Source organism: Oncorhynchus keta, chromosome 21 (genome assembly GCF_023373465.1).
Source record: "Oncorhynchus keta strain PuntledgeMale-10-30-2019 chromosome 21, Oket_V2, whole genome shotgun sequence".
NCBI lineage: Eukaryota > Metazoa > Chordata > Actinopteri > Salmoniformes > Salmonidae > Oncorhynchus > Oncorhynchus keta.
In genome coordinates, this window is record NC_068441.1 from 20,597,286 (window position 1) to 20,617,373 (window position 20,088).

At 50.8% G+C, this 20,088-nt stretch overlaps 1 protein-coding gene and 1 long non-coding RNA gene across 4 annotated transcripts in view; both read left to right on the forward strand.

Moving 5' to 3' along the window:
* The window catches only part of ppfia4 (PTPRF interacting protein alpha 4), a 159,511-nt gene that overhangs the window by 101,569 nt on the left and 37,854 nt on the right, over nt 1-20,088 (forward strand). The window lies entirely within an intron of this gene.
* Nucleotides 408-15,944, forward strand: LOC127910304 (uncharacterized). 3 transcript variants are annotated; one of them, XR_008074222.1, is made up of 3 exons: nt 408-665; nt 10,469-10,808; nt 15,400-15,944. It is a non-coding gene; the product is annotated as an uncharacterized LOC127910304 (long non-coding RNA). The 3 variants fall into 3 exon arrangements; XR_008074221.1 differs by lacking the exon at nt 408-665 and adding an exon at nt 1,004-2,242; XR_008074223.1 differs by lacking the exons at nt 408-665; nt 15,400-15,944 and adding exons at nt 1,004-2,242; nt 12,624-12,820.

Below are 20,088 nucleotides of genomic sequence, written 5' to 3' on the forward strand. Positions count from 1 at the left end.
TGCCTGTTTGTCTGTCTCCCTCCTCTCTCTGTTTGTCTGTCTCCCTCCTCTCTGTCTGTCTATCTGTCTCCCTCCTCTCTCTGTCTGTCTATCTGTCTCCCTCCTCTCTCTGTCTGTCTATCTGTCTCCCTCCTCTCTCTGTCTGTAGGTCTGTCTCCCTCCTTCCTTTGTCTGTCAATCTGTCTCCCTCCTCTCTCTGTCTGTCTATCTGTCTCCCTCCTCTCTCTGTCTGTCTATCTGTCTCCTCTCTCTCTGTCTGTTTGTCTGTCTCCCTCCTCTCTGTCTGTAGGTCTGTCTCCCTCCTCTCTCTGCCTGTTTGTCTGTCTCCCTCCTCTCTCTGTCTGTTTGTCTGTCTCCTCCTCTCTCTGTTTGTTTGTCTGTCTCCCTCCTCTCTCTGTATGTTTGTCTGTCTCCCTCCTCTCTCTGTTTGTTTGTCTGTCTCTCTCCTCTCTCTGTCTGTTTGTCTGTCTCCCTCCTCTCTCAGTCTGTCTGTCTGTCTCCCTCCTCTCTCAGTCTGTAGGTCTGTTTCCCTCCTTCCTCTGTCTGTTTGTCTGTCTCCCTCCTCTCTCTGTTTGTTTGTCTGTCTCCCTCCTCTCTCTGTTTGTTTGTCTGTCTCTCTCCTCTCTCTGTCTGTTTGTCTGTCTCCCTCCTCTCTCAGTCTGTAGGTCTGTCTCCCTCCTTCCTCTGTCTGTAGGTCTGTCTCCTCCTCTCTCTGTTTGTTTGTCTGTCTCCCTCCTCTCTCTGTCTGTAGGTCTGTCTCCCTCCTCTCTCTGTCTGTAGGTCTGTCTCCCTCCTCTCTCTGTCTGTAGGTCTGTCTCCCTCCTCTCTCTGTTTGTTTGTCTGTCTCTCTCCTCTCTCTGTCTGTTTGTCTGTCTCCCTCCTCTCTCTGTTTGTTTGTCTGTCTCCCTCCTCTCTCTGTCTGTTTGTCTGTCTCTCTCCTCTCTGTCTGTCTGTCTCCTCCTCTCTCTGTCTGTTTGTCTGTCTCCCTCCTCTCTCTGTTTGTTTGTCTTTCTCCCTCCTCTCTCTGTCTGTTTGTCTGTCTCCCTCCTCTCTCTGTTTGTTTGTCTGTCTCTCTCCTCTCTCTGTCTGTCTATCTGTCTCCCTCCTCTCTCTGTAGGTCTGTCTCCCTCCTCTCTCTGTCTGTAGGTCTGTCTCCCTCCTCTCTCTGTCTGTAGGTCTGTCTCCCTCCTCTCTCTGCCTGTTTGTCTGTCTCCCTCCTCTCTCTGTTTGTTTGTCTGTCTCCCTCCTCTCTCTGTCTGTCTATCTGTCTCCCTCCTCTCTCTGTCTGTCTATCTGTCTCCCTCCTCTCTCTGTCTGTAGGTCTGTCTCCCTCCTCTCTCTGTCTGTAGGTCTGTCTCCCTCCTCTCTCTGTCTGTAGGTCTGTCTCCCTCCTCTCTCTGCCTGTTTGTCTGTCTCCCTCCTCTCTCTGTTTGTTTGTCTGTCTCCCTCCTCTCTCTGTCTGTCTATCTGTCTCCCTCCTCTCTCTGTCTGTCTATCTGTCTCCCTCCTCTCTCTGTCTGTAGGTCTGTCTCCCTCCTCTCTCTGTCTGTAGGTCTGTCTCCCTCCTCTCTCTGCCTGTTTGTCTGTCTCCCTCCTCTCTCTGTTTGTCTGTCTCCCTCCTCTCTCTGTCTGTCTATCTGTCTCCCTCCTCTCTCTGTCTGTCTATCTGTCTCCCTCCTCTCTCTGTCTGTCTATCTGTCTCCCTCCTCTCTCTGTCTGTAGGTCTGTCTCCCTCCTTCCTTTGTCTGTCAATCTGTCTCCCTCCTCTCTCTGTCTGTCTATCTGTCTCCCTCCTCTCTCTGTCTGTCTATCTGTCTCCCTCCTCTCTCTGTCTGTTTGTCTGTCTCCCTCCTCTCTGTCTGTAGGTCTGTCTCCCTCCTCTCTCTGCCTGTTTGTCTGTCTCCCTCCTCTCTCTGTCTGTTTGTCTGTCTCCCTCCTCTCTCTGTTTGTTTGTCTGTCTCCCTCCTCTCTCTGTATGTTTGTCTGTCTCCCTCCTCTCTCTGTTTGTTTGTCTGTCTCTCTCCTCTCTCTGTCTGTTTGTCTGTCTCCCTCCTCTCTCAGTCTGTCTGTCTGTCTCCCTCCTCTCTCAGTCTGTAGGTCTGTTTCCCTCCTTCCTCTGTCTGTTTGTCTGTCTCCCTCCTCTCTCTGTTTGTTTGTCTGTCTCCCTCCTCTCTCTGTTTGTTTGTCTGTCTCTCTCCTCTCTCTGTCTGTTTGTCTGTCTCCCTCCTCTCTCAGTCTGTAGGTCTGTCTCCCTCCTTCCTCTGTCTGTAGGTCTGTCTCCCTCCTCTCTCTGTTTGTTTGTCTGTCTCCCTCCTCTCTCTGTCTGTAGGTCTGTCTCCCTCCTCTCTCTGTCTGTAGGTCTGTCTCCCTCCTCTCTCTGTCTGTAGGTCTGTCTCCCTCCTCTCTCTGTTTGTTTGTCTGTCTCTCTCCTCTCTCTGTCTGTTTGTCTGTCTCCCTCCTCTCTCTGTTTGTTTGTCTGTCTCCCTCCTCTCTCTGTCTGTTTGTCTGTCTCTCTCCTCTCTGTCTGTCTGTCTCCCTCCTCTCTCTGTCTGTTTGTCTGTCTCCCTCCTCTCTCTGTTTGTTTGTCTTTCTCCCTCCTCTCTCTGTCTGTTTGTCTGTCTCCCTCCTCTCTCTGTTTGTTTGTCTGTCTCTCTCCTCTCTCTGTCTGTCTATCTGTCTCCCTCCTCTCTCTGTAGGTCTGTCTCCCTCCTCTCTCTGTCTGTCTATCTGTCTCCCTCCTCTCTCTGTCTGTCTATCTGTCTCCCTCCTCTCTCTGTCTGTCTATCTGTCTCCCTCCTCTCTCTGTCTGTCTATCTGTCTCCCTCCTCTCTCTGTCTGTCTATCTGTTTCCCTCCTCTCTCTGTCTGTAGATCTGTCTCCCTCCTCTCTATGTCTGTAGGTCTGTCTCTCTCCTCTCTCTGTCTGTAGGTCTGTCTCCCTCCTCTCTCTGTCTGTAGGTCTGTCTCCCTCCTCTCTCTGTCTGTAGGTCTGTCTCCCTCCTCTCTCTGCCTGTTTGTCTGTCTCCCTCCTCTCTCTGTCTGTCTATCTGTCTCCCTCCTCTCTCTGTTTGTTTGTCTGTCTCCCTCCTCTCTCTGTTTGTTTGTCTGTCTCTCTCCTCTCTCTGTCTGTTTGTCTGTCTCCCTCCTCTCTCAGTCTGTAGGTCTGTCTCCCTCCTTCCTCTGTCTGTAGGTCTGTCTCCCTCCTTCCTCTGTCTGTAGGTCTGTCTCCCTCCTCTCTCTGTCTGTCTATCTGTCTCCCTCCTCTCTCTGTCTGTCTATCTGTCTCCCTCCTCTCTCTGTCTGTAGGTCTGTCTCCCTCCTTCCTCTGTCTGTCAATCTGTCTCCCTCCTCTCTCTGTCTGTCTATCTGTCTCCCTCCTCTCTCTGTCTGTCTATCTGTCTCCCTCCTCTCTCTGTCTGTCTCCCTCCTCTCTCTGTCTGTTTGTCTGTCTCCCTCCTCTCTCTGTCTGTAGGTCTGTCTCCTCCTCCTCTCTCTGCCTGTTTGTCTGTCTCCCTCCTCTGTTTGTTTCTCTGTTTGTTTGTCTGTCTCCCTCCTCTCTCTGTCTGTTTGTCTTTCTCCTTCCTCTCTCTGTCTGTAGGTCTGTCTCCCTCCTCTCTCTGTGTGTTTGTCTGTCTCCCTCCTCTCTCTGTCTGTAGGTCTGTCTCTCTCCTCTCTCTGTTTGTTTGTCTGTCTCCCTCCTCTCTCTGTCTGTAGGTCTGTCTCCTTCCTCTCTCTGTCTGTTTGTCTGTCTCCCTCCTCTCTCTTTCTGTTTGTCTGTCTCCCTCCTCTCTCTGTCTGTAGGTCTGTCTTTCTGCTCTCTATGTCTGTTTGTCTGTCTCTCTCCTCTCTCTGTCTGTTTGTCTGTCTCCCTCCTCTCTCTGTCTGTCTCCCTCCTCTCTCTGTCTGTAGGTCTGTCTCTCTCCTCTCTCTGTCTTTTTGTCTGTCTCTCTCCACTCTCTCTCTGTCTGTTTGTCTGTCTCCCTCCTTCCTCTGTCTGTTTGTCTGTCTCCCTCCTCTCTCTGTTTGTTTGTCTGTCTCCCTCCTCTCTCTGTTTGTTTGTCTGTCTCCCTCCTCTCTCTGTCTGTTTGTCTGTCTCCCTCCTCTCTCTGTTTGTTTGTCTGTCTCTCTCCTCTCTCTGTCTGTTTGTCTGTCTCCCTCCTCTCTCTGTCTGTAGGTCTGTCTCCCTCCTCTCTCTGTGTGTTTGTCTGTCTCCCTCCTCTCTCTGTCTGTAGGTCTGTCTCTCTCCTCTCTCTGTTTGTTTGTCTGTCTCCCTCCTCTCTCTGTCTGTAGGTCTGTCTCCCTCCTCTCTCTGTCTGTTTGTCTGTCTCCCTCCTCTCTCTGTCTGTAGGTCTGTCTTTCTGCTCTCTATGTCTGTTTGTCTGTCTCTCTCCTCTCTCTGTCTGTTTGTCTGTCTCCCTCCTCTCTCTGTCTGTTTGTCTGTCTCCCTCCTCTCTCTGTCTGTAGGTCTGTCTTTCTGCTCTCTATGTCTGTTTGTCTGTCTCTCTCCTCTCTCTGTCTGTTTGTCTGTCTCCCTCCTCTCTCTGTGTGTTTGTCTGTCTCCCTCCTCTCTCTGTCTGTAGGTCTGTCTCTCTCCTCTCTCTGTTTGTTTGTCTGTCTCCCTCCTCTCTCTGTCTGTAGGTCTGTCTCCCTCCTCTCTCTCTGTCTGTTTGTCTGTCTCCCTCCTCTCTCTGTCTGTAGGTCTGTCTTTCTGCTCTCTATGTCTGTTTGTCTGTCTCTCTCCTCTCTCTGTCTGTTTGTCTGTCTCCCTCCTCTCTCTGTTTGTTTGTCTGTCTCCCTCCTCTCTCTGTCTGTAGGTCTGTCTCCCTCCTCTCTCTGTCTGTTTGTCTGTCTCCCTCCTCTCTCTGCCTGTTTGTCTGTCTCCCTCCTCTCTCTGTTTGTTTGTCTGTCTCCTTCCTCTCTCTGTCTGTCTATCTGTCTCCCTCCTCTCTCTGTCTGTTTGTCTTTCTCCCTCCTCTCTCTGTCTGTAGGTCTGTCTCCCTCCTCTCTCTGTGTGTTTGTCTGTCTCCTCCTCTCTCTGTCTGTAGGTCTGTCTCTCTCCTCTCTCTGTTTGTTTGTCTGTCTCCCTCCTCTCTCTGTCTGTAGGTCTGTCTCCCTCCTCTCTCTGTCTGTTTGTCTGTCTCCCTCCTCTCTCTGTCTGTTTGTCTGTCTCCCTCCTCTCTCTGTCTGTAGGTCTGTCTTTCTGCTCTCTATGTCTGTTTGTCTGTCTCTCTCCTCTCTCTGTCTGTTTGTCTGTCTCCCTCCTCTCTCTGTCTGTTTGTCTGTCTCCCTCCTCTCTCTGTCTGTAGGTCTGTCTCTCTCCTCTCTCTGTCTGTTTGTCTGTCTCTCTCTCTCTCTCTGTCTGTTTGTCTGTCTCCCTCCTTCCTCTGTCTGTTTGTCTGTCTCCCTCCTCTCTCTGTTTGTTTGTCTGTCTCCCTCCTCTCTCTGTTTGTTTGTCTGTCTCCCTCCTCTCTCTGTCTGTTTGTCTGTCTCCCTCCTCTCTCTGTTTTTTTGTCTGTCTCTCTCCTCTCTCTGTCTGTTTGTCTGTCTCCCTCCTCTCTCTGTCTGTAGGTCTGTCTCTCTCCTCTCTCTGTCTGTTTGTCTGTCTCTCTCCTCTCTCTGTCTGTTTGTCTGTCTCCCTCCTTCCTCTGTCTGTTTGTCTGTCTCCCTCCTCTCTCTGTTTGTTTGTCTGTCTCCCTCCTCTCTCTGTTTGTTTGTCTGTCTCCCTCCTCTCTCTGTCTGTTTGTCTTTCTCCTTCCTCTCTCTGTCTGTAGGTCTGTCTCCCTCCTCTCTCTGTGTGTTTGTCTGTCTCCCTCCTCTCTCTGTCTGTAGGTCTGTCTCTCTCCTCTCTCTGTTTGTTTGTCTGTCTCCCTCCTCTCTCTGTCTGTAGGTCTGTCTCCTTCCTCTCTCTGTCTGTTTGTCTGTCTCCCTCCTCTCTCTTTCTGTTTGTCTGTCTCCCTCCTCTCTCTGTCTGTAGGTCTGTCTTTCTGCTCTCTATGTCTGTTTGTCTGTCTCTCTCCTCTCTCTGTCTGTTTGTCTGTCTCCCTCCTCTCTCTGTCTGTCTCCCTCCTCTCTCTGTCTGTAGGTCTGTCTCCCTCCTCTCTCTGTCTGTTTGTCTGTCTCCCTCCTCTCTCTGTCTGTTTGTCTGTCTCCTCCTTCCTCTGTCTGTTTGTCTGTCTCCCTCCTCTCTCTGTTTGTTTGTCTGTCTCCCTTCTCCCTCTGTTTGTTTGTCTGTCTCCCTCCTCTCTTTGTCTGTTTGTCTGTCTCCCTCCTCTCTCTGTTTGTTTGTCTGTCTCTCTCCTCTCTCTGTCTGTTTGTCTGTCTCCCTCCTCTCTCTGTCTGTAGGTCTGTCTCCCTCCTCTCTCTGTGTGTTTGTCTGTCTCCCTCCTCTCTCTGTCTGTAGGTCTGTCTCTCTCCTCTCTCTGTTTGTTTGTCTGTCTCCCTCCTCTCTCTGTCTGTAGGTCTGTCTCCCTCCTCTCTCTGTCTGTTTGTCTGTCTCCCTCCTCTCTCTGTCTGTAGGTCTGTCTTTCTGCTCTCTATGTCTGTTTGTCTGTCTCTCTCCTCTCTCTGTCTGTTTGTCTGTCTCCCTCCTCTCTCTGTCTGTTTGTCTGTCTCCCTCCTCTCTCTGTCTGTAGGTCTGTCTTTCTGCTCTCTCTGTCTCTCTCCTCTCTCTGTCTGTTTGTCTGTCTCCCTCCTCTCTCTGCCTGTTTGTCTGTCTCCCTCCTCTCTCTGTTTGTTTGTCTGTCTCCTTCCTCTCTCTGTCTGTCTATCTGTCTCCCTCCTCTCTCTGTCTGTTTGTCTTTCTCCCTCCTCTCTCTGTCTGTAGGTCTGTCTCCCTCCTCTCTCTGTGTGTTTGTCTGTCTCCCTCCTCTCTCTGTCTGTAGGTCTGTCTCTCTCCTCTCTCTGTTTGTTTGTCTGTCTCCCTCCTCTCTCTGTCTGTAGGTCTGTCTCCCTCCTCTCTCTGTCTGTTTGTCTGTCTCCCTCCTCTCTCTGTCTGTTTGTCTGTCTCCCTCCTCTCTCTGTCTGTAGGTCTGTCTTTCTGCTCTCTATGTCTGTTTGTCTGTCTCTCTCCTCTCTCTGTCTGTTTGTCTGTCTCCCTCCTCTCTCTGTCTGTTTGTCTGTCTCCCTCCTCTCTCTGTCTGTAGGTCTGTCTCTCTCCTCTCTCTGTCTGTTTGTCTGTCTCTCTCCACTCTCTCTCTGTCTGTTTGTCTGTCTCCCTCCTTCCTCTGTCTGTTTGTCTGTCTCCCTCCTCTCTCTGTTTGTTTGTCTGTCTCCCTCCTCTCTCTGTTTGTTTGTCTGTCTCCCTCCTCTCTCTGTCTGTTTGTCTGTCTCCCTCCTCTCTCTGTTTTTTGTCTGTCTCCTCTCCTCTCTCTGTCTGTAGGTCTGTCTTTCTGCTCTCTATGTCTGTTTGTCTGTCTCTCTCCTCTCTCTGTCTGTTTGTCTGTCTCCCTCCTCTCTCTGTCTGTTTGTCTGTCTCCCTCCTTCCTCTGTCTGTTTGTCTGTCTCCCTCCTCTCTCTGTTTGTTTGTCTGTCTCCCTCCTCTCTCTGTTTGTTTGTCTGTCTCCCTCCTCTCTCTGTCTGTTTGTCTGTCTCCCTCCTCTCTCTGTTTTTGTCTGTCTCCCTCCTCTCTCTGTCTGTAGGTCTGTCTTTCTGCTCTCTATGTCTGTTTGTCTGTCTCTCTCCTCTCTCTGTCTGTTTGTCTGTCTCCCTCCTCTCTCTGTCTGTTTGTCTGTCTCCCTCCTCTCTCTGTCTGTAGGTCTGTCTCTCTCCTCTCTCTGTCTGTTTGTCTGTCTCTCTCCACTCTCTCTCTGTCTGTTTGTCTGTCTCCCTCCTTCCTCTGTCTGTTTGTCTGTCTCCCTCCTCTCTCTGTTTGTTTGTCTGTCTCCCTCCTCTCTCTGTTTGTTTGTCTGTCTCCCTCCTCTCTCTGTCTGTTTGTCTGTCTCCTCCTCTCTCTCTGTTTTTGTCTGTCTCTCTCCTCTCTCTGTCTGTTTGTCTGTCTCCCTCCTCTCTCTGTCTGTAGGTCTGTCTCTCTCCTCTCTCTGTCTGTTTGTCTGTCTCTCTCCTCTCTCTGTCTGTTTGTCTGTCTCCCTCCTTCCTCTGTCTGTTTGTCTGTCTCCCTCCTCTCTCTGTTTGTTTGTCTGTCTCCCTCCTCTCTCTCTGTTTGTTTGTCTGTCTCCCTCCTCTCTCTGTCTGTTTGTCTGTCTCCCTCCTCTCTCTGTTTGTTTGTCTGTCTCCCTCCTCTCTCTGTTTGTTTGTCTGTCTCTCTCCTCTCTCTGTCTGTTTGTCTGCCTCCCTCCTCTCTGTTTGTTTGTCTGTCTCTCTCCTCTCTCTGTCTGTTTGTCTGTCTCCCTCCTCTCTCTGTTTGTTTGTCTGTCTCCCTCCTCTCTCTGTCTGTTTGTCTGTCTCTCTCCTCCTCTGTCTGTCTGTCTCTCTCCTCTCTCTGTCTGTTTGTCTGTCTCCCTCCTCTCTCTGTTTGTTTGTCTTTCTCCCTCCTCTCTCCGTCTGTCTATCTGTCTCCCTCCTCTCTCTGTCTGTCTATCTGTCTCCCTCCTCTCTCTGTCTGTCTATCTGTCTCTCTCCTCTCTCTGTCTGTAGGTCTGTCTCCCTCCTCTCTCTGTCTGTAGGTCTGTCTCCCTCCTCTCTCTGTCTGTAGGTCTGTCTCCCTCCTATCTCTGCCTGTTTGTCTGTCTCCCTCCTCTCTCTGTTTGTTTGTCTGTCTCCCTCCTCTCTCTGTTTGTTTGTCTGTCTCTCTCCTCTCTCTGTCTGTTTGTCTGTCTCCCTCCTGTCTCAGTCTGTAGGTCTGTCTCCCTCCTTCCTCTGTCTGTAGGTCTGTCTCCCTCCTCTCTCTGTCTGTCTATCTGTCTCCCTCCTCTCTCTGTCTGTCTATCTGTCTCCCTCCTCTCTCTGTCTGTAGGTCTGTCTCCCTCCTTCCTTTGTCTGTCAATCTGTCTCCCTCCTCTCTCTGTCTGTCTATCTGTCTCCCTCCTCTCTCTGTCTGTCTATCTGTATCCCTCCTCTCTCTGTCTGTCTCCCTCCTCTCTCTGTCTGTTTGTCTGTCTCCCTCCTCTCTCTGTCTGTAGGTCTGTCTCCCTCCTCTCTCTGCTTGTTTGTCTGTCTCCCTCCTCTCTCTGTTTGTTTGTCTGTCTCCCTCCTCTCTCTGTCTGTCTATCTGTCTCCCTCCTCTCTCTGTCTGTTTGTCTTTCTCCCTCCTCTCTCTGTCTGTAGGTCTGTCTCCCTCCTCTCTCTGTCTGTTTGTCTGTCTCCCTCCTCTCTCTGTCTGTAGGTCTGTCTCTCTCCTCTCTCTGTTTGTTTGTCTGTCTCCCTCCTCTCTCTGTCTGTAGGTCTGTCTCCCTCCTCTCTCTGTCTGTTTGTCTGTCTCCCTCCTCCCTCTGTCTGTTTGTCTGTCTCCCTCCTCTCTCTGTCTGTAGGTCTGTCTTTCTGCTCTCTCTGTCTGTTTGTCTGTCTCTCTCCTCTCTCTGTCTGTTTGTCTGTCTCCCTCCTCTTTCTGTCTGTTTGTCTGTCTCCCTCCTCTCTCTGTCTGTAGGTCTGTCTCTCTCCTCTCTCTGTCTGTTTGTCTGTCTCTCTCCTCTCTCTGTCTGTTTGTCTGTCTCCCTCCTTCCTCTGTCTGTTTGTCTGTCTCCCTCCTCTCTCTGTTTGTTTGTCTGTCTCCCTCCTCTCTCTGTTTGTTTGTCTGTCTCCCTCCTCTCTCTGTCTGTTTGTCTGTCTCCCTCCTCTCTCTGTTTGTTTGTCTGTCTCCCTCCTCTCTCTGTTTGTTTGTCTGTCTCTCTCCTCTCTCTGTCTGTTTGTCTGTCTCCCTCCTCTCTCTGTCTGTAGGTCTGTCTCTCTCCTCTCTCTGTCTGTTTGTCTGTCTCTCTCCTCTCTCTGTCTGTTTGTCTGTCTCCCTCCTTCCTCTGTCTGTTTGTCTGTCTCCCTCCTCTCTCTGTTTGTTTGTCTGTCTCCCTCCTCTCTCTGTTTGTTTGTCTGTCTCCCTCCTCTCTCTGTCTGTTTGTCTGTCTCCCTCCTCTCTCTGTTTGTTTGTCTGTCTCCCTCCTCTCTCTGTTTGTTTGTCTGTCTCTCTCCTCTCTCTGTCTGTTTGTCTGCCTCCCTCCTCTCTCTGTTTGTTTGTCTGTCTCTCTCCTCTCTCTGTCTGTTTGTCTGTCTCCCTCCTCTCTCTGTCTGTAGGTCTGTCTCTCTCCTCTCTCTGTCTGTTTGTCTGTCTCTCTCCTCTCTCTGTCTGTTTGTCTGTCTCCCTCCTTCCTCTGTCTGTTTGTCTGTCTCCCTCCTCTCTCTGTTTGTTTGTCTGTCTCCCTCCTCTCTCTGTTTGTTTGTCTGTCTCCCTCCTCTCTCTGTCTGTTTGTCTGTCTCCCTCCTCTCTCTGTTTGTTTGTCTGTCTCCCTCCTCTCTCTGTTTGTTTGTCTGTCTCTCTCCTCTCTCTGTCTGTTTGTCTGTCTCCCTCCTGTCTCAGTCTGTAGGTCTGTCTCCCTCCTTCCTCTGTCTGTAGGTCTGTCTCCCTCCTTCCTCTGTCTGTAGGTCTGTCTCCCTCCTCTCTCTGTCTGTCTATCTGTCTCCCTCCTCTCTCTGTCTGTCTATCTGTCTCCCTCCTCTCTCTGTCTGTAGGTCTGTCTCCCTCCTTCCTCTGTCTGTCAATCTGTCTCCCTCCTCTCTCTGTCTGTCTATCTGTCTCCCTCCTCTCTCTGTCTGTCTATCTGTCTCCCTCCTCTCTCTGTCTGTCTCCCTCCTCTCTCTGTCTGTTTGTCTGTCTCCCTCCTCTCTCTGTCTGTAGGTCTGTCTCTCTCCTCTCTCTGTCTGTTTGTCTGTCTCTCTCCTCTCTCTGTCTGTTTGTCTGTCTCTCTCCTCTCTCTGTCTGTTTGTCTGTCTCCCTCCTCTTTCTGTTTGTTTGTCTGTCTCCCTCCTCTCTCTGTCTGTAGGTCTGTCTCTCTCCTCTCTCTGTCTGTTTGTCTGTCTCTCTCCTCTCTCTGTCTGTTTGTCTGTCTCCCTCCTTCCTCTGTCTGTTTGTCTGTCTCCCTCCTCTCTCTGTTTGTTTGTCTGTCTCCCTCCTCTCTCTGTTTGTTTGTCTGTCTCCCTCCTCTCTCTGTCTGTTTGTCTGTCTCCCTCCTCTCTCTGTTTGTTTGTCTGTCTCCCTCCTCTCTCTGTTTGTTTGTCTGTCTCTCTCCTCTCTCTGTCTGTTTGTCTGTCTCCCTCCTCTCTCTGTCTGTTTGTCTGTCTCCCTCCTCCCTCTGTCTGTTTGTCTGTCTCCCTCCTCTCTCTGTCTGTAGGTCTGTCTTTCTGCTCTCTCTGTCTGTTTGTCTGTCTCTCTCCTCTCTCTGTCTGTTTGTCTGTCTCCCTCCTCTTTCTGTCTGTTTGTCTGTCTCCCTCCTCTCTCTGTCTGTAGGTCTGTCTCTCTCCTCTCTCTGTCTGTTTGTCTGTCTCTCTCCTCTCTCTGTCTGTTTGTCTGTCTCCCTCCTTCCTCTGTCTGTTTGTCTGTCTCCCTCCTCTCTCTGTTTGTTTGTCTGTCTCCCTCCTCTCTCTGTTTGTTTGTCTGTCTCTCTCCTCTCTCTGTCTGTTTGTCTGTCTCCCTCCTGTCTCAGTCTGTAGGTCTGTCTCCCTCCTTCCTCTGTCTGTAGGTCTGTCTCCCTCCTCTCTCTGTCTGTCTATCTGTCTCCCTCCTCTCTCTGTCTGTCTATCTGTCTCCCTCTCTCTCTGTCTGTAGGTCTGTCTCCCTCCTTCCTTTGTCTGTCAATCTGTCTCCCTCCTCTCTCTGTCTGTCTATCTGTCTCCCTCCTCTCTCTGTCTGTCTATCTGTATCCCTCCTCTCTCTGTCTGTCTCCCTCCTCTCTCTGTCTGTTTGTCTGTCTCCCTACTCTCCCTGTCTGTATGTCTGTCTCCCTCCTCTCTCTTCTTGTTTGTCTGTCTCCCTCCTCTCTCTTTTTTTTTGTCTTTCTCCCTCCTCGCTCTGTCTGTCTCTCTGTCTCCCTCCCCCCTCCCTCTCTCTGTCTGTCTACCTCCTCCCCTCTCTGTCTGTCTGTCTCCCTCCTCTCTCTGTCTGTTTGTCTGTCTCCCTCCTCTCTCTGTCTGTAGGTCTGTCTCTCTCCTCTCTCTGTTTGTTTGTCTGTCTCCCTCCTCTCTCTGTCTGTAGGTCTGTCTCCCTCCTCTCTCTGTCTGTTTGTCTGTCTCCCTCCTCCTCTGTCTGTTTGTCTGTCTCCCTCCTCTCTCTGTCTGTAGGTCTGTCTTTCTGCTCTCTCTGTCTGTTTGTCTGTCTCTCTCCTCTCTCTGTCTGTTTGTCTGTCTCCCTCCTCTTTCTGTCTGTTTGTCTGTCTCCCTCCTCTCTCTGTCTGTAGGTCTGTCTCTCTCCTCTCTCTGTCTGTTTGTCTGTCTCTCTCCTCTCTCTGTCTGTTTGTCTGTCTCCCTCCTTCCTCTGTCTGTTTGTCTGTCTCCCTCCTCTCTCTGTTTGTTTGTCTGTCTCCCTCCTCTCTCTGTTTGTTTGTCTGTCTCCCTCCTCTCTCTGTCTGTTTGTCTGTCTCCTCCTCTCTCTGTTTGTTTGTCTGTCTCCCTCCTCTCTCTGTTTGTTTGTCTGTCTCTCTCCTCTCTCTGTCTGTTTGTCTGTCTCCCTCCTCTCTCTGTCTGTAGGTCTGTCTCTCTCCTCTCTCTGTCTGTTTGTCTGTCTCCCTCCTTCCTCTGTCTGTTTGTCTGTCTCCCTCCTCTCTCTGTTTGTTTGTCTGTCTCCCTCCTCTCTCTGTTTGTTTGTCTGTCTCCCTCCTCTCTCTGTCTGTTTGTCTGTCTCCCTCCTCTCTCTGTTTGTTTGTCTGTCTCCCTCCTCTCTCTGTTTGTTTGTCTGTCTCCCTCCTCTCTCTGTCTGTTTGTCTGCCTCCCTCCTCTCTCTGTTTGTTTGTCTGTCTCTCTCCTCTCTCTGTCTGTATGTCTGTCTCCCTCCTCTCTCTGTCTGTAGGTCTGTCTCCCTCCTCTCTCTGTCTGTTTGTCTGTCTCCCTCCTCCCTCTGTCTGTTTGTCTGTCTCCCTCCTCTCTCTGTCTGTAGGTCTGTCTTTCTGCTCTCTCTGTCTGTTTGTCTGTCTCTCTCCTCTCTCTGTCTGTTTGTCTGTCTCCCTCCTCTTTCTGTCTGTTTGTCTGTCTCCCTCCTCTCTCTGTCTGTAGGTCTGTCTCTCTCCTCTCTCTGTCTGTTTGTCTGTCTCTCTCCTCTCTCTGTCTGTTTGTCTGTCTCCCTCCTTCCTCTGTCTGTTTGTCTGTCTCCCTCCTCTCTCTGTTTGTTTGTCTGTCTCCCTCCTCTCTCTGTTTGTTTGTCTGTCTCCCTCCTCTCTCTGTCTGTTTGTCTGTCTCCCTCCTCTCTCTGTTTGTTTGTCTGTCTCCCTCCTCTCTCTGTTTGTTTGTCTGTCTCTCTCCTCTCTCTGTCTGTTTGTCTGTCTCCCTCCTCTCTCTGTCTGTAGGTCTGTCTCTCTCCTCTCTCTGTCTGTTTGTCTGTCTCCCTCCTTCCTCTGTCTGTTTGTCTGTCTCCCTCCTCTCTCTGTTTGTTTGTCTGTCTCCCTCCTCTCTCTGTTTGTTTGTCTGTCTCCCTCCTCTCTCTGTCTGTTTGTCTGTCTCCCTCCTCTCTCTGTTTGTTTGTCTGTCTCCCTCCTCTCTCTGTTTGTTTGTCTGTCTCTCTCCTCTCTCTGTCTGTTTGTCTGCCTCCCTCCTCTCTCTGTTTGTTTGTCTGTCTCTCTCCTCTCTCTGTCTGTTTGTCTGTCTCCCTCCTCTCTCTGTCTGTAGGTCTGTCTCTCTCCTCTCTCTGTCTGTTTGTCTGTCTCTCTCCTCTCTCTGTCTGTTTGTCTGTCTCCCTCCTTCCTCTGTCTGTTTGTCTGTCTCCCTCCTCTCTCTGTTTGTTTGTCTGTCTCCCTCCTCTCTCTGTTTGTTTGTCTGTCTCCCTCCTCTCTCTGTCTGTTTGTCTGTCTCCCTCCTCTCTCTGTTTGTTTGTCTGTCTCCCTCCTCTCTCTGTTTGTTTGTCTGTCTCTCTCCTCTCTCTGTCTGTTTGTCTGTCTCCCTCCTGTCTCAGTCTGTAGGTCTGTCTCCCTCCTTCCTCTGTCTGTAGGTCTGTCTCCCTCCTTCCTCTGTCTGTAGGTCTGTCTCCCTCCTCTCTCTGTCTGTCTATCTGTCTCCCTCCTCTCTCTGTCTGTAGGTCTGTCTCTCTCCTCTCTCTGTCTGTTTGTCTGTCTCTCTCCTCTCTCTGTCTGTTTGTCTGTCTCCCTCCTTCCTCTGTCTGTTTGTCTGTCTCCCTCCTCTCTCTGTTTGTTTGTCTGTCTCCCTCCTCTCTCTGTTTGTTTGTCTGTCTCTCTCCTCTCTCTGTCTGTTTGTCTGTCTCCCTCCTGTCTCAGTCTGTAGGTCTGTCTCCCTCCTTCCTCTGTCTGTAGGTCTGTCTCCCTCCTCTCTCTGTCTGTCTATCTGTCTCCCTCCTCTCTCTGTCTGTCTATCTGTCTCCCTCCTCTCTCTGTCTGTAGGTCTGTCTCCCTCCTTCCTTTGTCTGTCAATCTGTCTCCCTCCTCTCTCTGTCTGTCTATCTGTCTCCCTCCTCTCTCTGTCTGTCTATCTGTATCCCTCCTCTCTCTGTCTGTCTCCCTCCTCTCTCTGTCTGTTTGTCTGTCTCCCTCCTCTCTCTGTCTGTAGGTCTGTCTCCCTCCTCTCTCTGCTTGTTTGTCTGTCTCCCTCCTCTCTCTGTTTGTTTGTCTGTCTCCCTCCTCTCTCTGTCTGTCTATCTGTCTCCCTCCTCTCTCTGTCTGTTTGTCTTTCTCCCTCCTCTCTCTGTCTGTAGGTCTGTCTCCTCCTCTCTCTGTCTGTTTGTCTGTCTCCCTCCTCTCTCTGTCTGTAGGTCTGTCTCTCTCCTCTCTCTGTTTGTTTGTCTGTCTCCCTCCTCTCTCTGTCTGTAGGTCTGTCTCCCTCCTCTCTCTGTCTGTTTGTCTGTCTCCCTCCTCCCTCTGTCTGTTTGTCTGTCTCCCTCCTCTCTCTGTCTGTAGGTCTGTCTTTCTGCTCTCTCTGTCTGTTTGTCTGTCTCTCTCCTCTCTCTGTCTGTTTGTCTGTCTCCCTCCTCTTTCTGTCTGTTTGTCTGTCTCCCTCCTCTCTCTGTCTGTAGGTCTGTCTCTCTCCTCTCTCTGTCTGTTTGTCTGTCTCTCTCTCTCTCTCTGTCTGTTTGTCTGTCTCCCTCCTTCCTCTGTCTGTTTGTCTGTCTCCCTCCTCTCTCTGTTTGTTTGTCTGTCTCCCTCCTCTCTCTGTTTGTTTGTCTGTCTCCCTCCTCTCTCTGTCTGTTTGTCTGTCTCCCTCCTCTCTCTGTTTGTTTGTCTGTCTCCCTCCTCTCTCTGTTTGTTTGTCTGTCTCCCTCCTCTCTCTGTCTGTTTGTCTGTCTCCCTCCTCTCTCTGTCTGTAGGTCTGTCTCTCTCCTCTCTCTGTCTGTTTGTCTGTCTCCCTCCTTCCTCTGTCTGTTTGTCTGTCTCCCTCCTCTCTCTGTTTGTTTGTCTGTCTCCCTCCTCTCTCTGTTTGTTTGTCTGTCTCCCTCCTCTCTCTGTCTGTTTGTCTGTCTCCCTCCTCTCTCTGTTTGTTTGTCTGTCTCCCTCCTCTCTCTGTTTGTTTGTCTGTCTCTCTCCTCTCTCTGTCTGTTTGTCTGCCTCCCTCCTCTCTCTGTTTGTTTGTCTGTCTCTCTCCTCTCTCTGTCTGTTTGTCTGTCTCCCTCCTCTCTCTGTCTGTAGGTCTGTCTCTCTCCTCTCTCTGTCTGTTTGTCTGTCTCTCTCCTCTCTCTGTCTGTTTGTCTGTCTCCCTCCTTCCTCTGTCTGTTTGTCTGTCTCCCTCCTCTCTCTGTTTGTTTGTCTGTCTCCCTCCTCTCTCTGTTTGTTTGTCTGTCTCCCTCCTCTCTCTGTCTGTTTGTCTGTCTCCCTCCTCTCTCTGTTTGTTTGTCTGTCTCCCTCCTCTCTCTGTTTGTTTGTCTGTCTCCCTCCTCTCTCTGTCTGTTTGTCTGTCTCCCTCCTGTCTCTGTCTGTAGGTCTGTCTCCCTCCTTCCTCTGTCTGTAGGTCTGTCTCCCTCCTTCCTCTGTCTGTAGGTCTGTCTCCCCCTCTCTCTCTGTCTGTCTATCTGTCTCCCTCCTCTCTCTGTCTGTCTATCTGTCTCCCTCCTCTCTCTGTCTGTAGGTCTGTCTCCCTCCTTCCTCTGTCTGTCAATCTGTCTCCTCCTCTCTCTGTCTGTCTATCTGTCTCCCTCCTCTCTCTGTCTGTCTATCTGTCTCCCTCCTCTCTCTGTCTGTCTCCCTCCTCTCTCTGTCTGTTTGTCTGTCTCCCTCCTCTCTCTGTCTGTAGGTCTGTCTCCCTCCTCTCTCTGCCTGTTTGTATGTCTCCCTCCTCTCTCTGTTTGTTTGTCTGTCTCCCTCCTCTCTCTGTCTGTCTATCTGTCTCCCTCCTCTCTCTGTCTGTTTGTCTTTCTCCCTCCTCTCTCTGTCTGTAGGTCTGTCTCCCTCCTCTCTCTGTCTGTTTGTCTGTCTCCCTCCTCCCTCTGTCTGTTTGTCTGTCTCCCTCCTCTCTCTGTCTGTAGGTCTGTCTTTCTGCTCTCTCTGTCTGTTTGTCTGTCTCTCTCCTCTCTCTGTCTGTTTGTCTGTCTCCCTCCTCTTTCTGTCTGTTTGTCTGTCTCCCTCCTCTCTCTGTCTGTAGGTCTGTCTCTCTCCTCTCTCTGTCTGTTTGTCTGTCTCTCCTCTCTCTGTCTGTTTGTCTGTCTCCTCCTTCCTCTGTCTGTTTGTCTGTCTCCCTCCTCTCTCTGTTTGTTTGTCTGTCTCCCTCCTCTCTCTGTTTGTTTGTCTGTCTCCCTCCTCTCTCTGTCTGTTTGTCTGTCTCCCTCCTCTCTCTGTTTGTTTGTCTGTCTCCCTCCTCTCTCTGTTTGTTTGTCTGTCTCTCTCCTCTCTCTGTCTGTTTGTCTGTCTCCCTCCTCTCTCTGTCTGTAGGTCTGTCTCTCTCCTCTCTCTGTCTGTTTGTCTGTCTCTCTCCTCTCTCTGTCTGTTTGTCTGTCTCCCTCCTCTCTCTGTTTGTTTGTCTGTCTCCCTCCTCTCTCTGTTTGTTTGTCTGTCTCCCTCCTCTCTCTGTCTGTTTGTCTGTCTCCCTCCTCTCTCTGTTTGTTTGTCTGTCTCCCTCCTCTCTCTGTTTGTTTGTCTGTCTCTCCTCCTCTCTCTGTCTGTTTGTCTGTCTCCCTCCTCTCTCTCTGTCTGTAGGTCTGTCTCTCTCCTCTCTCTGTCTGTTTGTCTGTCTCTCTCCTCTCTCTGTCTGTTTGTCTGTCTCCCTCCTCTCTCTGTCTGTTTGTCTGCCTCCCTCCTCTCTTTGTTTGTTTGTCTGTCTCCCTCCTCTCTCTGTCTGTAGGTCTGTCTCTCTCCTCTCTCTGTCTGTTTGTCTGTCTCTCTCCTCTCTCTGTCTGTTTGTCTGTCTCCCTCCTTCCTCTGTCTGTTTGTCTGTCTCCCTCCTCTCTCTGTTTGTTTGTCTGTCTCCCTCCTCTCTCTGTTTGTTTGTCTGTCTCCCTCCTCTCTCTGTCTGTTTGTCTGTCTCCCTCCTCTCTCTGTTTGTTTGTCTGTCTCCCTCCTCTCTCTGTTTGTTTGTCTGTCTCTCTCCTCTCTCTGTCTGTTTGTCTGCCTCCCTCCTCTCTGTTTGTTTGTCTGTCTCTCTCCTCTCTCTGTCTGTTTGTCTGTCTCCCTCCTCTCTCTGTTTGTTTGTCTGTCTCCCTCCTCTCTCTGTCTGTTTGTCTGTCTCTCTCCTCTCTGTCTGTCTGTCTCTCTCCTCTCTCTGTCTGTTTGTCTGTCTCCCTCCTCTCTGTTTGTTTGTCTTTCTCCCTCCTCTCTCCGTCTGTCTATCTGTCTCCCTCCTCTCTCTGTCTGTCTATCTGTCTCCCTCCTCTCTCTGTCTGTAGGTCTGTCTCCCTCCTCTCTCTGTCTGTAGGTCTGTCTCCCTCCTCTCTCTGTCTGTAGGTCTGTCTCCCTCCTCTCTCTGACTGTTTGTCTGTCTCCCTCCTCTCTCTGTTTGTTTGTCTGTCTCCCTCCTCTCTCTGTTTGTTTGTCTGTCTCCCTCCTCTCTCTGTTTGTTTGTCTGTCTCTCTCCTCTCTCTGTCTGTTTGTCTGCCTCCCTCCTCTCTGTTTGTTTGTCTGTCTCTCTCCTCTCTCTGTCTGTTTGTCTGTCTCCCTCCTCTCTCTGTTTGTTTGTCTGTCTCCCTCCTCTCTCTGTCTGTTTGTCTGTCTCTCTCCTCTCTGTCTGTCTGTCTCTGTCCTCTCTCTGTCTGTTTGTCTATCTCCCTCCTCTCTCTGTTTGTTTGTCTTTCTCCCTCCTCTCTCCGTCTGTCTATCTGTCTCCCTCCTCTCTCTGTCTGTCTATCTGTCTCCCTCCTCTCTCTGTCTGTAGGTCTGTCTCCCTCCTCTCTCTGTCTGTAGGTCTGTCTCTCTCCTCTCTCTGTCTGTTTGTCTGTCTCTCTCCTCTCTCTGTCTGTTTGTCTGTCTCCCTCCTTCCTCTGTCTGTTTGTCTGTCTCCCTCCTCTCTCTGTTTGTTTGTCTGTCTCCCTCCTCTCTCTGTTTGTTTGTCTGTCTCCCTCCTCTCTCTGTCTGTTTGTCTGTCTCCCTCCTCTCTCTGTTTGTTTGTCTGTCTCTCTCCTCTCTCTGTCTGTTTGTCTGTCTCCCTCCTCTCTCTGTTTGTTTGTCTGTCTCCCTCCTCTCTCTGTCTGTTTGTCTGTCTCTCTCCTCTCTGTCTGCCTGTCTCTCTCCTCTCTCTGTCTGTTTGTCTGTCTCCCTCCTCTCTCTGTTTGTTTGTCTTTCTCCCTCCTCTCTCCGTCTGTCTATCTGTCTCCCTCCTCTCTCTGTCTGTCTATCTGTCTCCCTCCTCTCTCTGTCTGTAGGTCTGTCTCCCTCCTCTCTCTGTCTGTAGGTCTGTCTCCCTCCTCTCTCTGTCTGTAGGTCTGTCTCCCTCCTCTCTCTGCCTGTTTGTCTGTCTCCCTCCTCTCTCTGTTTGTTTGTCTGTCTCCCTCCTCTCTCTGTCTGTCTATCTGTCTCCCTCCTCTCTCTGTTTGTTTGTCTGTCTCCCTCCTCTCTCTGTTTGTTTGTCTGTCTCTCTCCTCTCTCTGTCTGTTTGTCTGTCTCCCTCCTCTCTCAGTCTGTAGGTCTGTCTCCCTCCTTCCTCTGTCTGTAGGTCTGTCTCCCTCCTTCCTCTGTCTGTAGGTCTGTCTCCCTCCTCTCTCTGTCTGTCTATCTGTCTCCCTCCTCTCTCTGTCTGTAGGTCTGTCTCCCTCCTTCCTCTGTCTGTCAACCTGTCTCCCTCCTCTCTCTGTCTGTCTATCTGTCTCCCTCCTCTCTCTGTCTGTCTATCTGTCTCCCTCCTCTCTCTGTCTGTCTCCCTCCTCTCTCTGTCTGTTTGTCTGTCTCCCTCCTCTCTCTGTCTGTAGGTCTGTCTCCCTCCTCTCTCTGCCTGTTTGTCTGTCTCCCTCCTCTCTCTGTTTGTTTGTCTGTCTCCCTCCTCTCTCTGTCTGTCTATCTGTCTCCCTCCTCTCTCTGTCTGTTTGTCTTTCTCCCTCCTCTCTCTGTCTGTAGGTCTGTCTCCCTCCTCTCTCTGTGTGTTTGTCTGTCTCCCTCCTCTCTCTGTCTGTAGGTCTGTCTCTCTCCTCTCTCTGTTTGTTTGTCTGTCTCCCTCCTCTCTCTGTCTGTAGGTCTGTCTCCCTCCTCTCTCTGTCTGTTTGTCTGTCTCCCTCCTCCCTCTGTCTGTTTGTCTGTCTCCCTCCTCTCTCTGTCTGTAGGTCTGTCTTTCTGCTCTCTCTGTCTGTTTGTCTGTCTCTCTCCTCTCTCTGTCTGTTTGGCTGTCTCTCTCCTCTCTCTGTTTGTTTGTCTGTCTCCCTCCTCTCTCTGTCTGTAGGTCTGTCTCCCTCCTCTCTCTGTCTGTTTGTCTGTCTCCCTCCTCTCTCTGTTTGTTTGTCTGTCTCTCTCCTCTCTCTGTCTGTTTGTCTGTCTCCCTCCTCTCTCTGTTTGTTTGTCTGTCTCTCTCCTCAGCTCTGTCTGTTTGTCTGTCTCCCTCCTCTCTCTGTTTGTTTGTCTGTCTCTCTCCTCTCTGTCTGTTTGTC